Source organism: Octodon degus, unplaced genomic scaffold, assembly GCF_000260255.1.
Source record: "Octodon degus isolate 3935 unplaced genomic scaffold, OctDeg1.0 scaffold00099, whole genome shotgun sequence".
In the NCBI taxonomy this organism is placed as follows: domain Eukaryota; kingdom Metazoa; phylum Chordata; class Mammalia; order Rodentia; family Octodontidae; genus Octodon; species Octodon degus.
Window position 1 is genome coordinate 9,540,896 of NW_004524675.1, and position 7,653 is coordinate 9,548,548.

At 38.2% G+C, this 7,653-nt stretch overlaps 1 pseudogene; it reads right to left on the minus strand.

Moving 5' to 3' along the window:
* Window positions 1-976: 976 nt before the first annotated feature.
* On the minus strand, window positions 977-4,544 carry LOC101576798 (annotated as a pseudogene).
* Window positions 4,545-7,653: the final 3,109 nt, after the last annotated feature.

Below are 7,653 nucleotides of genomic sequence, written 5' to 3' on the forward strand. Positions count from 1 at the left end.
CTATCGACCCTCTTAATTCATGCATTTGAGTCGCGCTAGTGTCCTCCGCACTTGTTCTGTGTGGGTGCTGGGTTTTATGCAAGCTCAGTGTTCTTACCAAATTACTTATGTATTTAAGTTGTCTCTAGTATTCATTTTTCTAGTTATGAAAGTAATTCATGAAAAGCACTGGATTTAGTGATAGCATTTTGAGCCCCCATGCGGTCATATACCACCTGTGGGACCCACAGCAATTACTTCTCAGAACCACCATATCCTCATCTGGGAAACCAGATAAAGAGCGCTGTGGTGTTCATTCCACAGATGGTAGCACAGGTCATATAAAATAAGGGAAGTACTTGATCAATCAGGAAGTGTCAACAAGGGCCTGGGGAGTTAGCTCAGTGGTCTAAGCCCCTGCCTGGAAAGTACAAGGATCTGGGTTCCATCCCAGGGACCATCTGCTGTGATTGTCCCACCCCCAGATACCCTGTGCCACCAACGCTGGGGGTGGTGATGCATGCCTTTAATCCCAGTGCTGGGGCAGATGAGGAGGCTAAGACAGGAGGAGGATCACTACAAGTCTGAGCTGCATAGTGAGACCCTGTACCATTTTTATTAAAACAAAACAAAGGACAGTGTAAGCCCCAACTCCAGGGCGATCCAAAACAATTGCAACTGAGCATGGTGGTGCATGCCTATATTCCCAGTGCTTGGGAGGCTGAAAACAGGAGGATTGCTATGAGTACCATCTGTGTAGTGAGACCCTATAGACCCTGTACTAAATACATTAAAAATAATTAATTTTATTAAATTAAAGAAATAAATAAAACAGAACAAAGAAAGTGTCATGAAGTGGAAGGGCTAAGTGTCACCACCCTCTGCTGAGTTAGCTACAAAGTCCCAGCTCCTGCTCCTCCCCTCCCCCCAGCTACACAATGGAGGGCCAGACATAGCCCTGGTTTGATGGAGTAAAAGGAGAAGCCACACAAAATCTTCAGAGTTGGCCAGACTGGGCCTGGCTAGGGCTCTTTCAGAACGCGGCATCAGCAGTGGGTGAGAATGGACTCCAACTCAGGCCCACGCTCTGGGAATCACTCAGAGAAGGATCTGATGAGTCCAGCTGCTGAGGCTTCATACTCAGGAAACAGCACTTCTGAGCTTTTGGTGTGAGTGTTGGGTTGTACAGTGAGCTGCCTGGATTTCTTGCTTAGCAGTGCTGCTTCCCTGAGGGTGATGAAGCACTGGGTGGTGGGCAGGAGTATCTGTGACCACTGCGTACCCTGCTTACAGGGCCTGCCCACTGACCCCATCCCTGGTGGATTTCATTACCTGTGGCCTCTCTAGAAACCACTCCAAGATAAGTATGCCCACAGATCCAGATATTCTCATCAGAGCAGACTTTAGCATCTGGGTGCCCATCAGAGACTGCAGTGGGAGTGACTGTAACAGGTCCCTCACCAGTGTTCAGCAAGACCCTCAGGATCACAAGGCGGGCTTGCACATAAGCATGTCGTTAGTTAAAAGTTTCTGGGGTGTAGAACTCAAGAGCCAGAAGCCCTGCTGAACCATGTTGAGCCAGTTCACATAGATCATGTCTTCATCAGTTCTTTGGAAGCCAAACACCTCCAGCACTTGGAGATTGAGGCAGGAGTAGAGGCCCACACTCTTGGCCCAGCACTCCTTGAAGCTTGAGGTAATGGTGCTGAACTTGCTGTCCCACATCTCCCCATTCAGGTGCCAGCACCGAATTTGCTCTCCAGTCTCTGGGTTGATCACTGTCTTTGGGTCAAATTTGAACACTCCTTTCTCATCTTGTGCAAACAGCTTGCCGCTGCCATGGCCCAGTAGCTCATGAAACCCCAACCTGCACATTCAAAGAGAGCCGCTTCAATGGGTATGCAGATCCTCCTTCTCCTCCTGCTCCTCCTCCTCCTCCTCCTCCTCCTCCTCCTCCTGGAACATCAGCTTCTCTCACTGTGTGGAATAGGCAACAGTTAGCACATTCCCCAGTGACATATTCTTATGGCCCTGTTGGCCTCAGGACATCATAGTTTGGGATGTTGATGCCAGAAGAATTCTAGAGCCTGCAAAGGTGAGGACATCCAGGGAAGTGGAGTACAGGGTGAGGACCTTGTCCTTCAAAGGTCAGAGGTCAGAGAAGTTCCTTCAGTAGCTGTTCTCACTTGGTACCAGTCACTCAAATTTTGTATTCATGGCCTTATTTACCAGGGCCATGAAGTCTCCAAACTCTCCTTGCAGACCAAAGAGATCATAGTAGCTGTAGATGAATCTGTATAACTATTATGGAGCTCTTCATCTGGATCCAGAAATAGGAGCCTCTCTTGTGGGCCTTGATGTAGCCTGGGATGAAACTCTCCACATCCTTGTGGCTTGGCCACATACACCTGGGGTTTCTCTAAGTGTTCTACCAGAGCATAGTCCCCCCTGGGTCACATGGAAAAATTTCTCTAGAAATTTATAGCTCTTCAGTAATATTTCCCTTTTCATTCCTTATTGCTTGTATTTGAGTTTTTTCTTTCCTCTTTTTGATGAGGTTAGCTAGGGGCTTGTCAATTTTCCTTAATCTTTCAAAGAACCAGATTTTTGATTCATTAATTCTTCATATTGTTTTCTTTGTCTCAATTGCATTCATTTCTGCCCTAATCTTTATGCTTTCTTCCTGTCTTTGGGCATTAGGCTTGGGTTGCTCTTATTTTTCTAGAAGCTTGAGATGCAGCATTAGGGTATTTATTTGTCCTCATTCTGTTTTCCTAAGTGTGAGTTCATCACTATAAATTTCCCTCTAAGAACTGCTTTCATTGCATCTCACAAAAATTTCAGTTAATTGTGCTTGAATTTTCATTGGGTTGTAGATATTGTTTAATTTCCTGTTTAATTTCATCTGTAACACATTGGTTGCTGAGGAAGGTGTTGTTTAATTTCCATATATTTATGGGGGGGTTTGTGGTTTCTTTTGTCATTAATTTCCAGTTTCACTGTACAGTGATCAGATAGTATGCATGATATAATTTCTGTTTTCTTGCATATACTTAAGCATGACCTATGGACTAGTATGTGGTCTAGTTTAGAAAATGTTCCATGTGCAGATGAAAAGAATGTGTATTCAGATATTGTCAGGTGGAATACTTCATATGTCCACTAAGTCCATTTTTTCAAAGGTCTGGTTCATTTCTACTACCTTTTTGCTAATTTTTTGTCTGCTGGACATATCTGTTTGAGATAAGGGGTGTTATGGTCCTCTATTAAGATTATGGTAATGGACATTAGATTTTTCATGTCCATTAAAACTTATATTATATAGTTGGTGCTTATCAATAGAAGAAATAAAACTAGAAAGGTATGAGATACAGTAATACGAAAAGAAATAGAACTTAAGGATTAAAAAAACAAGAGAAGGAAAGGAGAAAAGATAGGAAAAAAGGTATGAGGGGAAACATGCAAGTATATATACAGGATGACTGAGGTGATTTGTTAAGAATTTCTATCAGCTTTTTGAAAATAATGTGTAGAATGTTCACCTTGACTAACACAGTATGATGATATCTGGATCTAAGCAACTGTATCAAGGACAGAAATGTGTAATACAAAAGCCATGCTTGAGTGCCTGTCATCTCGGACTTCTAATTGTATACCATTTCTAATATGTCAATTATTACCATACTCTCTTTAAAATAAATTTTTAAAAAGGTAGGAGAAGAAGAAACCAAGTGATAATATTCAATCTTATGTCCAGTCTTATAATCATAACTATATCTGTTAATGTGAGCAACAGATTTAATGATTAAAAAATAGATAATATGTCAACCAATGTTAATAAGTTGTTCTTGTTTTGGAAATCTGTTAACATATGTATTATTGTATGTTACACTGTTTCTGTCTTTGTTTCTGATTTTTGTTCTTGCTTTCGTTATTACTCTTCAAAATAAAATAAAAATTAAATTAAAAAGTAAAAGAGTGTAGAACAGTTAAAAAAAGAAAGAAAAAGAAAAGGTGCTGAAGCCTGGGCTCCAGGGAGAACATAAGCTTTCCGCAGGCCTGCCAGAGGCCCCTGACTTCATCTGGGTACTGCTGTATGGTCTTGCTCCCCAGCATTACACACTCCAGCTTCTCCTTGGGCAGGTTGGGAACAAACTTGCTGTCACTAAAGGACTTGTTGTTGCCCACACTGGAGTAGACCCCTGGAACATAGACCAGAATTGCCTGATACTCCTTCTCCATGAGGTCCCCAGGCAAAGCATGTCTGCACAGTTGCTCAGGATCCTGGACCCAAAAGATGCAGCTGCACAAGGCATAGATGTAGGGGCCTCGAGGGACTTGTGCAGCAGCACAGTCAGGCCTCCATACTAGGTGGCCCAGGACAGGTGGTGGACATTAAGGTGCTCTGTGGGTGACAATTGGCAGAAGGCCTCATGACAGTCCAGGGTACATGCACCAGTGTCACTGGGTAGGATGTACTGGGTATCCACCACAGGCTCTGTAGCTGCTGCTCCATTTGCAAGTTCACTTTCAAATGATTTATTTATGTTTTTAGAAGAAAACATCAGTATCAATCTAACCTAGTATTTATTTATGTTTTTAGATCAGCTAAAGTTTTTAATTGTAGTCAGTTAACAGTATGGTATTATTAGTTACTCCTTGGTTTATCTTATAGTTATTATCTTTAGGAACTTCATCTGTCTAATACCCTAAATTTTGAATATTACAGAGTTCAATTGTCTTTGAATAAAAAAATCTAAACATAGGAAAGGGAGGAAGTAGCTTCACTAGACTGAGATAAAAATAAAATTAAAATGCTACTGTGTATGTCTTTCCTTTCAACTGGCTTGATGCTCAGACCCCCATGGGTTTGTTGTCTGCCCTCATCAGGACGTCAGTGACGCTCTGCTGTGGTTGTACATGTTTCAGACATCCCTTACTTATTTTAGTTTAGTTTAGTTGTATAAAAACTTTTTTAAAAACAGAAGGAATTTCTTGCCTGGCAAGAATCCTAAGTGTACATAGGGCCAGGGCCCAATTACTAACACACTTTAGGGACACGTAACAATGGATTGGTCACTATCTCAGAAGCACACATGTTGCCGTATCTCAAACATTACAGTCAGTAACAAAGACAATTTTTCCAAGCATCTTTTATGAAACAACATTGCAGGAAAAATTGGCCCTACTTAATTAACTTTTTACTTCTAACCCTCAGGCAGAGACAGGAGAAAATAATGAAAAATCACCACAAAACAGTTGGTGACCACCTACTGCTTTTTTTTTTTAAGTATTTCTAAATGTTTTGTTTCTACGCAAAAACACTTCTTCCTTAGCATTTTGGTTATCAAAGAAATTGAGTTCTAGTAAGATAAAATAGTAGAAAAGAATTATGTTGTTTGCTTTTTTATTGAACTGCATATTTATACTTATTTTATACTCTATATTACCCTAACTCTATTTAGTTCATTTGCATTCACTTTCTATTTTTTCACATACTGAATTTTCTCCACCCCCTCAATTTCAATATATTTATATCTCCTCTCCAAATATCTATATTATATCATTAATGTAAGACAGCAGCATGGAGAAAGTTGATGTCTCTAGCTTTCCTCATATCAGAGTGCATTTGCATTCAATTTATTTATATTTTCTCATATTTATATTATTTATAGGAGTTTGAACAGAATGCTGCTATTTAATGAGCTGTAAACAATGATTTTATAAGCACTTACTTTAGAATAATGCATAGTGCTAAGAATGTCTGACAATACTTGTATATCAATAAATATTATTCCTGTTTTTTTTAAAAAAACTAATATGTTGATAATGGCAAAATAACCCCAGCAAAGTTCTCTTCTATAGATACTTCTTATCTCATTAATACAGAAAATTTGATGAAAAATAACCAGAGAAGTAAACCCAACACTTCAAAGAAATGAAAGTAGTTAATGTTCTGTTGCTTCCATTCAAATTTATTTTACATTTTTAGTATTAATAAAAAATTGCACATTAATTTCCCCCCCAAAATAAGGACTCCCTCCCTATAGATTATGATCTATAATGGTACCTATATCCTGTATCAAAAAATCACAAAAAAACCCTAAAGCAAAACCTCAGCCTCATATTTTTTTTCATAAATAAAAGACAAAACTGATGTCAAAAGAAGTCAACATTTGCATGTAAGGACCTAATCGCAGATGTCTTCTTATGTGTGCAAAACTTGGAACAAGAAGCAAATTGTTTCAGGTGTGCTCACAATGTTCCCTACCATAGTATAGATTGAGGGAAGAAATGTGAAAACATAATGCAAGTGGCCATCCAGAAACTTATCAAAGATGTAGTTAAGGCTAATATCATCGACTGCAGAATATGAGTATAACTGTCATAATTAAGGCGGAAGGAAGCGGCTTCAATAGTACTAGGGAAAATCTGCCTAAGAGGATGATAGTACTTATAGTAGACACTAAAGAATTGTAGTATTAAATCATGGTATTAATGAACTTATGTTTTATTCATTGCATGAAGATTATCTTGATATTTCATATATCCATGATCTTTTAGGATGTATTCACCTAGCTATGTGTTCCTTTTATTTATCCTCCTAGGAAAACTGCATTCATCCTTCCAAACCAGTTCAGGTATTAATCGTTCTTCACAAGTTTCCCGAACCCAGTGAAATTGATCTTTTCTTTTTGTGCTAACATTGAAGAACATTTAATTGTTTACAAGACTTGCTGATCAAATAGTGACATTCTATTTGAGGCCAAAATAAGCTTTTCCATGTTCTTTATATAGCTATCTTCTCATTGCTTTTGATTTTAAGACGCTAGATGATTTTAAGATTTTAAGATTCTGTATATTGCATTCACAGGGAGACACACATCCAGGTCATTTAATACACTTCGGAATAGTAGCATGAGTAGAGTAGCATACATAATGCTACTAAAAGGTTGAAAAACAAGAGCAGTTATAAATGTTCAGTGCTACATGGCTGAAAACTGCAGCAGTAAGTTAAAGAGACAGCAGAGCTTAGTTAAGTCTTGCATAGCAAAGAGAAACCTTTTGAAAAACCACACAGAAATATTGTTGGGACCACTATTCAGTCTGGTTTCTGTCCTCATTCTGAGAGAACTGCTAACATAGGACAGTTTCTCTCAGTGATCTTTCAGGACGTGTTCTCCTACTATCCCTTATTGCTATCCTGCTGTATGTGCTTTGTTGCAGTCTTCACTCTTGTATCTGTCTCTCCAATGAATTCTGAGTCTTGAAACGTTCAATTTTCTGAAATAACTTTAACTCTATACTTTTTATTATTAATTATTTGTATGGAAAAATATCTTCTATATTCTGGTAAACTGACAGTTATAAAGAACTTATTTACAATTGTTTTTTGCATCAAAATGGTTTAATAGTAAAGAATAAAGAATAAAACTCAATAATACTTTAACTCATATTTAAAACTAAAAAATCTGAAGACTTAATATTGAATACAGGAAAAAATAACAAAATATAATCATATAATTATGTGATTTGAATAAGTTTCAAGATAACACATAAATAGTTCACATAGGTAAAAATATAGTAATTTAAAAAATAAAATTATTTATGCAAATTATAAAATCAATCTCCAGATAAAGTTTGACTCTTGGAAAAAAAAATTATTCTTAATTT